Source organism: Mirounga angustirostris, unplaced genomic scaffold (genome assembly GCF_029215605.1).
Source record: "Mirounga angustirostris isolate CCGP_5_RB_7025 unplaced genomic scaffold, mMirAng1.0.hap1 SCAF_2, whole genome shotgun sequence".
In the NCBI taxonomy this organism is placed as follows: domain Eukaryota; kingdom Metazoa; phylum Chordata; class Mammalia; order Carnivora; family Phocidae; genus Mirounga; species Mirounga angustirostris.
This window is the reverse complement of record NW_026991710.1, coordinates 138,369,252-138,387,155: the sequence shown is the minus strand read 5'-3', so window position 1 is coordinate 138,387,155 and position 17,904 is coordinate 138,369,252.

Below are 17,904 nucleotides of genomic sequence, written 5' to 3'. Positions count from 1 at the left end.
GTGTTTTCAAATACCATGTAAATATAGAAAACATAACAAAACAACCACTACAACAAAATGCCCCCCCCCCAGTCTATTATATTATGTGACTTATTTACCTCTGTTCACACAATAGTGTGTCAAAATCCCGAATTTCACTCAGAAGGGAAGATGGATTGGTTTTGCTTTCTAGTCTCTATAGAAGAGGAGTTGAGATGTCAGGAGAAGAGTACCTCTCTCCGTCACCAGAGGAAACTAATCAAAGAAAAATGTCTGCTGGCAGCATATACATTCATCTCCAGCTGGATCACGGACATGTTATGAGGTGTAACTAATCGTATCGTTGTGACTCATCTTGGTCTGTAATAACACGCTACGCAGTGACATCAGTGGTTGGGTGAGAGGGATGTTGCATGTCCAAGGAGAAAATCCTATTCCGCTGGAATATCTGCAGCCTGGGCTTGACACACTGACAGTTTGCAGTAAATGCAGCTCCTGTTTTCTCCACAGTGACATTTGCCATCTCCTGTCATCACTGTGTTTCTGAAACGGTCAGGAGCAGTCATGTGGGGCAGTTTCCAGACCCACTGGTTGTTAGAATGGCTTAATTCTCAAAAATGACCTATGTCAAGATGCACCGTGGGTGCCCACCCAGGTCCACTTTGGCACCAGTCCAAAATTTTCTGAGCACATTTTTTTAAAAAGAATCCTAAAGTGTTAATTCAGATGCTTCACAAACTTTTGGTTTCTAGAACAGGTTCTTCCAACATTTTCTCTACAGAAGGAAAGGTGTACTGTGATCTCTTGGTACATGTAAAATGCATGATACCCATACACTTCGATTTGTCAGTTAATTATCCACTGGCAGATAATTGGCAGAGGAGAAAGAACAACCAGACTGGACGAGACAGAAGGCCTCGGTGGCCCCGGCTTGGGCAAGAGTGCCACCATTGTTGGGAAAAGAAGGCCTCCGGGCTTCCAAAAGGGGGCTCCACTTTTAAGGTGCCTCTCTGCCTTAAAATTATAAGGCTTTTAAAAGAAAAATTATCTATTCAAAAGTTTTTTTCATGCTTCTTTTCTACTAAGTTGGAAATCCTTTAAGAGAAAAGCATGAAGGCTATAATTTTGACTTATTTTGAAGTTTTAAATTTTAAAATAATTTTTAAATGTGTTAAATTTGAACAATTGAGTGTTTTAAATTTAAAAGTATCTTTTTTTTATTTTATTATGTTATGTTAATCACCATACATTACATCATTAGTTTTTGATGTAGTGTTCCATGATTCATTGTTTGGGTATAACACCCAGTGCTCCATTCAGTATTAAAAGTATCTTCTAAATGTTTATATTATTAAAGCAAATTAACAAATTATTTTAAAAGAGCGGGAGTTAGATGTATGCAAGATGTACCTGGTATGCAGTAGTTACTGACACTAGAAACAGAATTTAGTCAGAATTTCCTTGTAGCAAAAGTGGAAGAGGAAATAATGGACTATATATCCATTTTCTAATTTATTTTTAAGGAACTGCATATATTTTTCTACAGAAACAAGCATTTTCTGGTAATAAATACTCCTAGACATATATATACGCTGATGTTAATTGAAACATTTTCGAAAGGACAATGATATGTACTAGAGAAATAAAATTTGGTAAGACAAAAGCCATTCTGTGTAAGCAATTTGTGTATCAGTCAGAAAAATATGCTAGCATTTAGACATTGACCTGTGCTGTGCTTTCTTTCCTACGCAGTAAAGACTATTGTTATATTTTTAATCAATGTCTCTAATTTTATTTTGCAGAATGACAAATCCCCCGGGCGATCGGCAAGTCGATCAAGTAATATTTCAAAAGTAGGTAAACTATATTTATTTAATGGTTTATTGATTTTCATTTTTTTTTAGTTCAAGTAAATATTTTATAATGTTTAACCTATAACTGTTATCTGTGAGCAGTACACAAATATGACTTGTTAATGATTTTAACTATTTTGAGCTTTTGCTGTGATAAGAGGACACAATTTCACACAACGAAATGAGCTGTTGTTATTTTCCGTTTCAGTGCTATATGCAAAAGATAATTTGTTACTTTCAGAATGTCATGCAAAATATGGGGTTTTTTTCCTCTCATTTCAAGCATCATGGAGCTGTCACATACCTAACTTGAAACTGTATCAACACTCATGGTCCAATTTCCATGAATTCAGTTTTTCCACAGGTTTGGGCTCAACTATGCTCGTATTAACCAGGACAAGTTTTAGAAATAACCTAAGACATTAGTTTAGTCATATTTGTTTTATGGAGTCAAAGGATGAAAAAAACAAAATACTCCCTAGACTGTATAAATCTAAGCAAAACACCAGAGTGTCAAAAAGATTATGGCATGGCAGAGATACTTCAGATTTTTATTTTGTCTAGAAAACAAAAATCAAGGGCTATTCTCTAAAATGAGACACAATGCAATGTACAGACTTTGTGTTTGGGGAGTGAGAAGTCCTTTAGAGCCATTTATCAAATCAGAAAATTATGACTTCCAAAAACGTAATTCAGACAACGATGGATTTCCCGTGAACAGAATTTGTTCTACAGGGCCACTCACTTGCCAGCACCCTCCACAGCCCTGAGCTTAATTTTGTGTATTTTGGAATTTTATATTATTTTACTTCAAGAGAACCCCCCAAAGAGTTGTCAGCTACAGGCAGTATAGAACACAGATCCACTTCCAGGTTAGGGAAGTGTTTTGTTTTGTTTTGTTTTATTTTGTTTTCAGAAACAAAGAACTTCATTACTCATTGAAAAACAGCAGTAGCCAGAGTATCAGCATTTTCTCTAGCTGGTTTCCTGAGGCCAGGTCTTAGGAGACAATGCCAAGATGGTCGGGTGACTCCTTCAAACACACTGGATTGGTTAAAGGAGTGCAACCCTACACTTAGGAAACTCTCCTATCTTCAATAGATAGTAAGTATGCCTGTCCATTGCTCTGGGAAGCAGTATCTCTATGTTACAATGTTATGCCTTATACAAGCATCCTTAAAAAGACAGTCCAGAATGAAAGCAGGCAATGATTCTGCTTACAAGACGTGCAGAGATACAAGAGACCCATGGAGAATCACATCTCAGCACATGGGACTGAACATTTATAATTACATTCAAATCTGAGTGCCTTCGTGAATATTCGAGAGGCAATGTGGTCTAGTACTAATTCTGGAGAAAGAGGATCTGAGTGTCCGTTGCTGGGCTGTCACTTCTTATGTGACCGTGAGACAGTCACTTAACCTCCCTGAGATAGAGTTGCCTCCTCTGTGACATGAGGGTGCTGGTATTAGTCACTTGGAGGTTTCCGTAAGTAGTTGTAAATTAAAACGATACCTTTCAGATGTCTGTCATCTTGATCACATTGTGAAGAGCCTTGCCTACAACTGCAGAACACTGTTGTCTTTCTGAACTTGAATGTTAATGTCGACCTAGACACTTGTAAACATACTGACAACTCCTTTGTCACACCAAATACTGTTTCATGATCCAGGCGTACAATTATATTGCATTTCCAAGCCGCTGTTTGAGTTTGACATAATGCAGATTGTTTATAACTTTTAAGCTTTTAACTTCTTCTTTGAGAAATAAAAAAGTCAGGAGTGTAGTTTTCCTTCTCTGAGTTCTTCCAGGCTCTGATATGTATTAATTGCATCCCTGTGTGGGAGACAATTAATGACAAAAATGCATTACATTCAGAGGGAAATGGAAAGCTCTCTTCTTAAATAGTCTAATTGTACAATAGCAAAAACTCAACTATCAGACACCCGTAGAGATAAAAAGATTGCTCTGTGCATGTTTATTTTTTTAAGCCAATATGACTTTCCTTTTATTCATTCTCAGAATGAAGTCACAAATGCTAAATACGTTGTTGAGTCCTCACTACTTTTTCATGAATTATTAAGGGAAAAACTTTTCATTAGGACCATGTAACCTACCAAGTGTAAAATGGCAAAATCTAGCAATATTTGAGTCCTTTAACTTTTAAAGTGGTGGAGAAAAAAAATTAAAGCGGAATCAAGATGCTTTTTCTCTGATTGTGTCAAAATAATTTTCATGTCAAAAACAAAGAAAAAAGAAAAAGACTAGGAGCTTTTCAGGAGTGTGATAATCAGTTTAACAGAGTAATTAAGACCATGGATTCCAAAGAAACTGCTTAGGAAGGTTGTTTAACTTCCTTAATAACTTTATCTATAAAAGGAGAATATGTAATAGCATCTACCTCTTGGAGTGGTGCTTAGAACAGTGCCTGGCCCTGTGCAAGCATTAACTATACTTATTATGGGGCTTCTAATTATTTATATCTCAGTGACAGCACCAAATAAGTACTCTGTAAACCTTTTTGTAAGCAAGTGAATTTGAGACGTGAGTTACAATATATGCATTGTGTTCTGAGTGGAATAAGAATAAATATGTATATTTAACAATAATAAATTATCTTAGGTCAGTAGCAGTATTACCCAAAATAGGCATCTTTCTTAATTTTTATCAAGTTTGTGTCATCCCCAATTCTTTGATACAGGAAAATCCCAGGTATTACAGAGGATTATGTCCCCCGTGGGATATCAGAACTTCCCTCCACACTGCTGAGTCTGCTTTCCTACCTGTCTCTTGCAGTTCTCTACTAAACCAGCAGAACTTTCTAATCATCAGTATTTGTGGAATGTTTCCCATTAGTAATTATATTCTATACTGGAAATGAGGACTTCCATATACTCAGTGAGCTTAATGAGCTTATATGAGATCCCATATATATATGAGACCTACATCATATATATCATATATATATGAGATCCCATCATATATATGAGATCTACATATCTATATAAATTAATCAAGTAGAACTAATAACTCCCTGTGCAAAAAAGATAACAGACCAGGCTTGAGACTCTTCTCTTAGAAAGGCCTGCTGGCAAGGTTGGCCCTTGGCTGGCACCTGGGAACTTAGATTTTAGGCATGGCATACCACCCTAAATTATAAGAATGGTTCACTGTGCCTGAACTATGAAAAAAATATACGGTTCTCCCAAAATACTTGCCTTCCTTATGGAAGTCTGGAATTTGGGTACATGCTAGGCAATGGGTTACCCATATGATGAGCCCCCAGCGAAGACTTGGGCACTGAGTTTCTAACGAATTCCCCTGCTAGATAGTATTTCACATCTGTTGTCACAATTTAGTGCTGCAGGATTTAAGTACATCCTGTATGACTCCACTGGGAGTAAATTTGGAAGTTTGCTCCTGGTTTCCTCTGGACTTCATCCCACGTGCCTTTTCCTTTTCCTGATTTTGCTTTGTATCCTTTCACTGTAATAAATCATAGTCATGATTATGACCATAAGCTCAGTCCTGTGAGCTTCCTAGAAAATCACTGAAACTGGGTGTGGTCATGGGAACCGTTCCCTTCTGCATTAGCCAAAAGAGTGTAGACAGAAGGCTATGGGAGTTGAGAGAATGATCACTTCCCCTTGGTGAGGACAGGATGCATCAGACATGGTTTCTTAGAAGAATGGTATATAAACAGGGCCTTGAAGAATGGGTGTGACTTGATCAACTGCCAAGAAAGTTTGTTTAAAGGGACATAAGTACAAGACATGGAAACTGGAAAACATGGATTATGAGGAGAAAGATACATAAATCATTTTAGGGGCCTTTGAGATGGAACGTTGAATAATAGGATACACTCTCTTTAGTCACAACATACAAGTGTCAGCTGTCTTGATAACATAGGGATGGATTTGGAACACATCAAGATCCTTGAGGCTTTTTTTAGTAAATATGTATCAAACTGAACATTGTGATTTTTGCTATTTAGGATTGTATAAACATGATCTCGCAGTTGTGAATATGAAATACCCAAGCGTGGGATAAATAACAAATGTTGAATTGTTAATGAACATTATGAAAATTTTCTCATGGTCTTTATCTCTGAATCTTTTTATCCTATATTATTTAATTGCAATTATAGCTTGCAAGTTGTATTTCGAGTTTTCTGGCCATTCCAGAATTTTTTTTTAGTTTATATTTCTAGTTTGTTTTAGGACATATAAGACAGACCTGTGAATCTTTTTTTTTTTTTCTTATTCTAATAGGATGTGTATGCGTTAGATATGTTAAAGTTGATCCAAAAGCTACAGAGAAGCTATATAGGCTTAAAACAATGTATGTGAGATTGTCAAAATATCTTCAGTGTGAACGTAGCAGCATTCATTTATCCACACTTACTTTTTTTGTTTGTTTTTTGAAAAGCTGCTTTTGATATTAATGCTGGTTGCTGCTTTTTAACACACATATGGCTCCCAAATAGGTTCCTCAAGATGTAAAATTAGTGAAATTTGGCCTTTCTTTTATTTCTTCTAGGGTGAGGAGTCATTATATTCAACCAGCAACAACATATTATGTATTTCACAAGAAAAATCTTTCAAAAGCAAACTGTCAAAAGGAAAGAAAGCCTTGTACTTTCAATTCAAATCAACATCTAGAATTTTCTTTTAAATGAAACACTTTTAGGCTTTTTGGTCTATGTGGGAAGCAGCTCACAAAATCTAATCTACTTATGAAAAGAAACTTAAAAGCCACCACATAACAAAATATTTCAATTAGTTTCCATCACTTCCTGTTATATTCCCTAGACTTCATTTATTTGAGGAAGGTTCATCAAAATTGTTCTGTTGGTCTTTACCTAGAAATATTATAGAGAATGTTAGGTAAAGATGGTATATAGTGTATAAAATAATATTCCTAAAGCTTCCTCTTCTCCTGTTCATGTACCCTAGTTTATTCTGCAGTAAATGAAGATGCATGACAGAGTCAATAAAATTTATTCAACAAATATTTTTTATGGATATACTGTGTACAAGCCATTATATAAATCATAGCATTTTAAATAGATCTTTTCTTTTGATCAAATACATACTTTGATTTTACTTGTATAAATCTTTATTTTGCCAGATTTGGCTTTCCAATATTCCAACATATTTTCCAGCAAGGTCAAGGTGAAAGTATTCCCTAAATGGAAAATGTATTGGGAAATCTTTCAGCTGAACCTGAGCCAAACATTTTGCATCTCCAAAAAGGTGTTTAATGTTCTGTCTTATTGAGAGATCCACCTTGGTTTGCTTATACAGGGGACCTATAAATCAGTCATGCCCTCAGACTACATACCTTTAGAGGGTAAGTTTGATAGATAAAATGGGATGTATAATTAGGAAACAACTAGAAATGAGGTAGACTAATTTGAGAACTGTCATAGAGCCCGAGTCAGGGTCTGTCCTGAGACCAAACTTAAGCAAATGAGTATAAATTTAGTTGAATTGGTAAAAGTAGTGATGGAAGATTAAGAAAACCTGACACCTTATATCCTGGGGCTTTTCCTTTATATACACTCACTCCTTAGGTGATCTCATCTAGCCTCATGACTATATAGAATCAACATGCCAACAACTCCCAAATAGATATTTCTAGCCCAGATTTCTGCTGTGAATTCCAGACTCAGATATCCTATTTAAATTTTCCATGTCGGTGTGTAATAGGAATCTGTCTTAGGTCAGATTGTCCAGAAACAGATCCTAAAATGAGATTTTTTTTTTTTTTTTGCAATATTTTACTATGGAGAAGCCCTAGAAGCTTAGGAAAAGCTATCAGAGGAATGGGAGAAGAAGGACAGGGAAGAGGAGGAAGACAAGAAAATTTCCCCTGATCCTTCAAGGGGACCCTGCTGTATAAAATAAACTGAAAGTTGTTCCCACCTGAGGCATGAAAACAGGACTTTCATCTTCCCATAGCAGCCATTCACTAGCTCAAGGTCTCCTCGAGAGAGAGTAACTTCCAGGCACTTTGACTCTCGTCACATGCAGGTAAAACTATCTAAGAAACCAAGGGCATTTCTCCAAAGAGAATCACAGTTTCAGCACTTTAGACACAAAACTGCTCAGGAGTTGAAGGAACCATGCACTGAAACAGTGAAAGAGGCCGGGCTGGATTTCGGCAGAACACTGGCAGCATCTGCTCTGGCCCATCACCTGCACCCCTCAGATCCATATGAACTCATTCCATCCTGTTGTGAACACTTATAGATCATGATTGATCATAATTTCTGAGTAAAAAATTGAACGGCATGGATTAGTAGAACAGGCTCTTGCTATTGTAGTTGCTAAAGCCATAATTGATAAATCATCTTCTATCATTATACCAAATATTCCTCATTCTTGATGATCGGTTCTCTTAGGCTAGGTGGCTTGACATCCAGTCTTGACTGTTATGCCTTAACAGGCTGTGCTTGCTGTAATCAACCATTTGAAGTTAATCCAGGGTATGGCTGAATAAAAAAATGCTGCAGTGGATCCCCCAAGCTTTAAAATATGTCTTGCTTCCTCATTATGTAGCAGCAACCCTCCCTCCTCATAATGGACAAGTCCAATTGTTCAGTGAATGGTTGCTCTGCCTACCAGACAATATAACTTGTGTTATCAAGTTCATGAGCGAGAGCTCCAGTCATATGGTCAGCTGATGTCCATGGTCAGGCCTTTGGTCTTTCTAGAGCCAAGTAGTATGCCAGGAGCTGCTTTCCATGAAGAGAACTCCACTGTAATAGGATGGCCTTGATCTAGAACACTAAGGTTTTCACAGCAATTCTCCATTCAGGGCTTGGTAGAGAACCTGAACTGCATTCTTATTTACTATGGTACCTCTAATATTATGGGATTTGCTACTTAGTACGACTCTGGCATTGAGGTTACTTATACTAAAGCCAAAACTGCTGCAGAAACTTCTCTCATTCTTGACCCAACTCAAAATTGGTAGCTTTCTGAGTCATCTGATAGAGGATTTAAGCATTATTACCAAGTGTGGTCTTTGCCACCTCTAAAACCCAGAATCCTACCAAGCACTCTGGGTCTTTCTTAGCAATAAGATGAGATGCAAAATCTGTCCTTCACTCTGAAGGGAATGTATTGACATGCATAACACAGTGGAACCCCTAAAATTTTCACTGATTAAGCCTGCTCCTGAATGTCTGTAGGATTTTTCTCCTGTGCTCTAGAACACACATGTCCTAATAAGGCATTCAGATTATTGGCCTTAACTGCTCATTAGATCTGATTAACATGATATCAGCATACAGTAAACTAACCTGATGTTTGACCATTGTTGATCGAGGACACCTCCAATCTATAGTGTGACAAATCCCTGGGGTAGGACCAGGAATGTATACTGATGTCCATATCAGGTGAATGCAAGTTGCCTTTGAGCCAGCCTTGATTCATTTATGATGAATATTAAAAAGAACACATTATTAGACCAGTAGCTTCATACTACATGCCAGACCTTGACACCGCATTGTTCTGGTCTCATAATGACAGTACCTAAGGCACAGCAGCTGCAATTAGAGCTACTGCCTGGTTACATTTGCCATTGTCTCCTGTCATTTGCCTGACCCACCAGGTTTCTATTTCAGGGAACAGCCTGAGAAATTAAATGGTGACATGAGGAAAACAATCACCCTTATATCCTTTCAAGTCTATTTTTCACACAACAGCCAAAATGATTCTTTGCGAATATGAATCAGATAGTGCCTTGCTCCTGTTTAAACCCTCCAGTGGTTTCCTGTATCAGTCAGAGTAAAACATAAATCCTTTCATTGGCCAAGGAGCCCTAACCTGGCCCAACACACTCTCTCTAATTGTATTTATCATTCTCCCTCCAAGTCACTCAGCTCCAGACACACTAACCTCTTGCTGTTCCTCAAACACAAGGTTTTGCTGCAGGGCATTCGCCCTCCAGGCTCCTGCTGCTCAAAATGCTCATTCCTTAGATGTTTGCATGATTGGCTGCCTACATTGTTTTACATTTCTATTTAGATACCACCTTGTCAGTGAGGACTGATCTCCTTTCCTGCTGTATTTTTAAGGATTTTATTATAATCTGTAATTTTATATATTTTCCTATTTGTCTAATTTAAGCTCTAAGAGAACAAGAACTTTATTTCTTTGTTCAATACTGCTTCGTCAGCACCTAGAAAAGTGACTGATAAGTAGTATACACTTAGTAAATATGTGTCGAATGAACGAATATAGCCTGTTTTGTTTTGTTAGCATTAGAATGTATGCTCTTAACATGGAATGTGTGGATATATAGAGCAGAGATCCTTGGACCAGGCCAGTGCATGAACTTGTTATCAGTACACACAAGATAGATAGAACGTATAAGTGTTTACGGTAGGTACAATTGATCCCATCCAAATGCTCAATACCAGCCACACTCCTCCAGCTTCTTTGAATGTTTCAGATCATTCACCACCTGTCTCCTTCTTCAGAGATCTTTTTCTAAGTCAAGTAGTGGCCTTTCACCCTGTATACATAACACATGAGAATTTTTTCTTCTTCTTTTTTTTAATTTAAATTCAATTAGCCAACATATAGTACATCATTTATTTTTGGTGTAGTGTTCAATGATTCATTAGTTGCATATAACACCCAGTGCTCATTACATCATGTGCCTTCTTCACATAAGCATTTTTTTTTTAAAAACCACACTTTAATAAGGACCAAGGAGGATCTATTGCAGAAGAGGCACTGAATAATCAGGTGGAAAGCATCTCTTACCAAGTGGATTTCAGCCAGCCTGTGTCCTGAGCCCCCCATTCCTGTGCCAGGGCCCATAAGTGGAGGAGCCATGTTGTCAGAGAAGGAGGCTATGCATGGACAACAATACCATGGTTTCTTCATTACTCAGGGTTAATAAACACTCCACCACTGAATGAATACTTAACCTGTCAGAAGCCGACACTGATGTTGAGCCCCCCAATTTAGTAGCATTTATCGAGAAGACCATCCGGCTGCTTGATAGCAACTTGATTGCGTCAGCTATCTTCCAGTTTGGGTTTGCCTCTCACGTAGGGCTGGGACTAGGGTGAAATAAGTAAAGCACTAGGCTCAGAAACAAACCAAAAAACTCAGTAATCAAGATAAAGTTGAATGCAATACTTAGGAATCAAATGTCCTGCAAAAACCCCATGATAAATAAAATAACATTTTAAATAAAAACAGGATCAGGGCTATGTTAAGCCATGTGCAGCCAGAGCCAAAAGAAAAAATCTGTAATGCGGGTTTCGCATTTATTGAAAGTTTTCGTATTTGTTCATCATGGGGTTTTTTGCATTAATTTTGTTTATTAAAAATATTGCTTTCAATTTTTCTTTTCACTTGCTTACTGTATATTTTGGCGCTCTCTTACATTATGTGCCTGAGGCAAGTGCCTCACTCCTTCACTCTCTTCCCATCTCTGTACCTATCTACATCTAAACTAACTGCAATTATATAAAATTTAAAAATAATTTCTACAGTTGCACAGGCCACATTCAAGTGCTCAATAACTACAGGTGGTTAGTGCTTGCCACATTGGAGAACATAGAATGTTTCCATCCTCACAAAATGTTCTATCAGACAGACACTGCTGCTCTAGAAAAGATGTTAAACTCCTCTGTGGAAAGAAATAAGTAAATGGTACCTGGATGTTTTCAAAACACCTAGAAAAGTAATCCCAATCTGGACAATATGTGATACTACCTAAAATGTCAATTTGCAAGTTCTTAAATCCTGATTCCTGCCAAGTCAGCCTTGCTTGACTTAAGGAAATATTCTCATAACAAGAAATATTGAGGATCAGGAAGTACTGATCATGAATGAGCCCCAGGAATTAATGACACAGCTGTAATTGTTGTGACTGCAATACTGTAGTCATGTGGGAACTTGCTTTTCCAGACCAGATCATAAAACAAAAGTGGGCCAGTATTTGGTTCCCATGATTCTGAAAGGGAAAGAATAACATGTGGTTTTGTGCTGCCAGGGGTGGGAATTATCTCTCACCACTGATCAACTGTTATCCAGAGTAGAAACAAAAAGCAACCTTGCAGTGGTAGTTTCTTTTCCAATGGGAAAGATTTATTTTAAATGAGAATGATTGCATTTAATTTAATTCTAATTTTTGCAGACACTCATATATTTCAGTGTAATGAATCTCTGATGAAATAAAAGCATACATTTAAAGTCTAACTAGCCATGAAATGTGGAATGTTGGGGGCTGGGGAGAGAAGATGGTATAAGCAAGAGAAATGAATGCTATCTGTTGATACTCTAAGCAGTCATAACTTCTTCCCTCTGGATTTCCTCAACTAAACATTTAATACAAGAAAAATTGATCGGAAGCCAAATTGGTGTTTCTTTTCTTTGAATATTATTAATATCAATAAACTATACAAAATTTCTTTAAATTTATATTATCTAACATGGTCATTTGGTAGTTGCACCCTTGAATTTTTCACCTATGATTTTATTTTAGGAAATAATTTAATTTTGTAGATTTCCCCACTCCTGACAATAGCTCCATTTAGTGCCAGCAACACTACAGATTGATCAGTGAAGGTACTGGAGATATTCTAGTTCAAATACTACAAGTAAATAAAAGAGTATTGTTTAAATCACTGAAAACCAAAGAAGTCAGAGTTTTTGATCATCTTTAACCTACTTACACAAAAGATGATATGTTGATATATTTTCCATAGGGTTACACCAACATCTCTCACTGCTTCTCTCCTTTCTATTATTTCTTGTATTATTGGATATTAGTTGTCTTTTTAAATTTTTTTATGGCCTTGGTTCTTTTGTCTTTTTTTTTTTTTCAGGTTACAATTAAATCCTGGGGTTTCTTTTTGCTTCTCCCAGCTCCATTTTACTTGGTTACGTGCTGCTGTTTGTTTCCTTTCAGTGTCCTTCATCATCCCCTGTTTTTGAGCTCTTTCCATATATCCGACAGTGAGGAGAATGTTGGCAGCTGTGTTGTTAATGTAATTAATGTGTATAGTCAATTTGGATTGACTAGGCCAAATAAATCCACTTTGAGACTTGAACTACCCAATTTGGCTGTCTTTTTGATCAGATTAGCTGGGTAATTGTCAAATCTCTATCCCACTAATTACTGCAGAGATACATCATGTATTCCCTCATTTGATTCACATTTCACTGAAATTTACAATCAAAGCTTTATGAAGGAATAGTGACATATAAATAGCACCAGTTTAAGATGAAATTCAATAACCACTTGCATCATTTTCATCTTATCTTGGTACTGAAGTGAGGAAAGGGAAAAATTATAGGAATACATTTTTCTTGCTGCCACTAAAGAAAGGATGAATGACAGGAACTTCTACATCCATAAACCCATAAATATCATACGTCCCCTCACAACAGACTGAAATTCTCAGACTTTATAGTAACTTCTTATTTTTACCTTTAAAAATGAAAGTCGAACAATTAATTACTCTTTGGTTCACCATAGGTCTTGGGTCAGCCAAAACGAAAATTTTTGCTGACCAAATTACAGTAAACTAGTATTTTATTTATTTACACAGCAAACATATCCTTTGTTCTTGTTCTGTGGTAGGTGAAAGGAACATAGCTTCTTACCTCTTGTAACGTACGTTGAACTGGAGAAACTGTTAGGTAACCCAATGATTACTGTTCCATATAAAGTGCTTTCTTGATTCCCCAACTTGGCATTTCTACTATGTCAAGATGATTTTGTTTGAAGTAAGAAAAAACAGAATACTAAGATTACTTTTTGTGCTTGCCCATCCTAAAAACTGGACAAAATATATACACCAAAAAGCTAACAAATTTGCAGGTCTCTAATCCATGTACTGCAGAGTAAATTTTACATGGGTTGGAAAGACTTCTAATGGAAGAGTTTGGTTCTGTGAAAACATCTTTGTTCTGAGAACAGAACAAGATGGCTAAAAGTAGTAAAAATAGAAGTTATTGAATGGTTCTGCAAATAATTCATCTGAGGAAAAAAAAAACATACTCATAGGTTTTTTTGCAGTGAATTTTAAAGGCAGACTTATTCTGTACATGAGCATACACTCTATAAAAGAGCATTTTTCTTATGTCAGCTGAGTCTTTGACTTGCTTTTTTCTCCTAAATGGACAAATATGATGACAATAATTACGGTTCAAGTTTATTGAAAACCTGTGTGTAAAGCACTGAGCTCAACATCTAACCCAGGAGATAAGGGTTTTTCAATGTAGTATTTAGAAAGTCAGACCTTAAGATAGAAATAGTTCCGTGAGTATATATATTCAGGGTACTTGAAGGAAATTTAAAGAAAAATATTAACAAAAATGTGGCCCATCCATCCACCTCTCCACATACTTTATCCCCTACATGTTCATTCACTCACAGGCGAATCCAAATGAGAAATAGAACATGTAATTTATACACAGGTCTTTCTGCCCGAGTATGAAGAGAAGCTTTGCTTGCTGCTTAATACATAGTAAAAATATGGGTTTTTTTAAAAATGAAACTGAGGAATTATTGAACACTACATCTGAAACTATGATGTAGTATATGTTGGCTAATTGAATTTAAATTAAAAATATAAATAAATAAATAAATAAATAAATATTACATCGGGGTAAAAATTGTTTTATATTGAAAATTATTTTTTATTACTACAATACAGGATTGGATTTTAAGTTTCTTGAGGTGAACCTTTCTATGTCTTCTTAATATTAATCAATATTCGTGAGCACTTGCTGTGTGTCATTTCTTGAGCATGTACTATGTGTCAAGCACCCTAATTGGTCCTGTACACCTTTTATCACTAAATCTGACAGGAACTTTTTTGGATAGGTTTACAATTTAAAGATTAGAAAACTAAGTCTTAGATTAAGTAATTTACACTAAATCACAAAACAAGTTAGTGGCAGTACCTGGATTTTTAACCTAGTTGTTGTACTCAAAGGGTTACTTATCCACAGTCTAATGTGCCAGACCACTCTCACTGTCCTCTCCGACTTGTCTTCATGTGACACACACGAAGTGTGAATGGCCATCACAGATTATGTAGGCCTCACACTATAGAAGGAAAGGGAAGTGACTTCAAAAATAATTGGATAGGGGCACCTGGGTGGCTCAGTTGGTTGAGCGACTGCCTTCGGCTCAGGTCATGATCCCGGAGTCCCGGGATCGAGTCCCGCATCGGGCTCCCTGCTCGGCGGCGAGTCTGCTTCTCCCTCTGACCCTCCCCCCTCTCATGTGCTCTCTCTCTCTCTCATTCTCGCTCTCTCAAATGAATAAATAAAAAAATAAAATCTTTAAAAAAATAATAATTGGATAATTGATGTGGTTGTATTAAGAAAAGATTTGGGGTGGCATAATTTGATAGATGGTAGAAAGCCACTCAGGTTTCTTAGGAAGGGGAAAGGCATAATAAAAATGGGATTTAAAAAAATGTATTGTTAAGCCTGTCACACTGTGTTTAAAACATACGCATAATCCTACCTTTAAAAAGTATTGGACACAAATACTGAATGCTGGTTAATGATATGCATTCTGAATTATTTAGGAATGGAGTGTACTTTTGTATGCAACTTATTTTGGCATGAATCATAAAAATAAGATGGATTTGTGCATGGATAGAGGAATGTATAAGTAAATTAATATATGATAACATAGAATTAGCAGTATTTTAGAAATTTGGGTATTGGTATACTGGTGTTACTGCATATCCTTTCAGCTTTGATGTATATTTGAAAATTTTCATAAGATGCTAGAAAAAATAAAAACAGTGGTAGCAATATGTAGGATAGATTGGAGGAGCAGAGAGTAATGCTTAGAGACATTATAGTAAACTGGATAAGCACTGTTGAGTACCTGGAGAAGTTAGTGACAGTGGCAAAGAAGAAGTATTGATCATGATTAATATTTAACATAAACAAATGAGTTACGTTTAGCAACTGGAAATAAGGGATGAAAAAAAAAAAAAAGATGAGTCTTATTGAGAGATTCCAGCCTAGTAAGAAGAACAAATGGGGGTGCTTTCATAATCAGACATTGAAATCCTTGATATGACAGATACCCAAATGCTGGCTTTCGTTTGAGAAAGGAAACCTGCGCATCTGTAGCAGGTTTTTTTGGAGACTTCCTAAACTGGAATTCTCCCTGACACTGGCAACATACTTTGTAATCGATACCTTGTTATCACTCTAAAGCTTATTTTACTGGTTGCATTGATATATATCCCATGCCACATGCTTTTCCTACAATGTGACAGTCACATTCCTCTAAAGAAGAAGGATCTATGTTCCCTCCCCTTGAACCTAGGTGGACCTTCGTCATTCTTCAACCAGTTAAACATGGCAGAAGTGATACTGTGTGTCTTTTAAGTGTAGGTCATAAGCTTCTGGTTAGTCATCTCTCTCTCATGACAGACTCATTGAAAGCCCCAACATGAATGTGAGAATACTGGTTGTCTGGAAGCCGCCATGCCAGAAAGTGCATACAGAGAGCTCACACAGAGACAGAGATGCCCAAGGAGCGTCAGCTGTTCCAGCTCCCAGTTGTTGGAGTCTTCCCAACCCTGGTGGCAGACAAGGGAGTGAATGAGCTTCCATGTGATTTCTGCCCCCAGGCTTTAAGCCTCCCCAGTTTTCACCAAGTGAAACAGAGTTTTTCTTGTTGAGCCCTGTCCAGACTGCAGATTTGTGAGCAAAATAAATGTCACCATTTTAATCTACTACATTTTGGGATAATTTGTTACTAAGACATCATAAGCCATACACACAGACTTTTTCCATTAAGGTCACTTTGTCCTAGCTGGAAGACCTGATTTCTTTTAAGACTACTTAAGGCCCAAAGGAAACATGAACTCTTGCTCCTTAGCTGTGGAAATACATCTTATGCCAACTAGTATTCTCTCCCCACTCTGCAGTAATGCCCAGATTCAGTTAATCTCTTTAAATTTTTGTAGGTGAGAAAGACAGTAATCTCTATAGCTTCCAAAATCTAGACAAACTCAGGCCGACGACTAGTCCCTATGTCACCTTTGTGAAAAGTAGAAAAAGGTACTACTTACCCACGATATTATAATTCCATCATAAAATTATCATAATATATACTGATTTTATTAGAACAAAATATTTTACTGTCACTTGATTGAAAATCGTTTTACTGTACTGAACTATGATGCTTGTAAAGAGAACGACACCGCTAGAGGGCAGTGTACAATCTGCAGACCACTGCACCTGCCCGTCTGAGAATTCTTCTCCACGTTTTCCTAAACCTTCTTTTATTTGGCTCGAGGTCAATGGCAGCGTCCTTTCAACCACATTGAATAGTACTTCTCTCCTCTCACTCTTTCCTTCTTTACATAGCCTGAAGATGCTTGATGGTCTAGAAATGTCACAAGACTAGTTTTCAGGAGCCATCTCTTAGCATAGACACACAACCCTTTAAAATATGGGGATTCTGTAAAAAAAAAAGAAGAAGAAGAAGGTAGTGGGAGGGGAAGAATGAAGGGGGGAAAATCGGAGGGGGAGACGAACCATGAGAGACGATGGACTCTGAAAAACAAACTGAGGGTTCTAGAGGGGAGGGGGGTGGGAGGATGGGTTAGCCTGGTGGTGGGTATGGAGGAGGGCACATTCTGCATGGAGCACTGGGTGTTATGCACAAACAATAAATCATGGAACACTTCATCTAAAACTAATGATGTAATGTATGGGGATTAACATAAGAATAAAAAAAATAAATTTAAAATAAAATAAAATAAAATATGGGGATTCTGTTAAAATAAAATAAGAAATTTTTAAAAACTGTATGTTAACTATACTGGAATTAAAATTTAAAATATAAAATAAAAATATGGGAATACTGTTTACATTTCTAAAGTGTAGTTCAGAAACAAAAATAGTCCCATTTAGCATAGTCCCAATAACATCTGGTTATTATTCATCTATTCAGCAAGTAATTATTGATTTTATATATATATAAATGAAATATACATACAATTAAATAAATATATATATATATAGTTTGGAATAAGATGTACTTTCAGTGC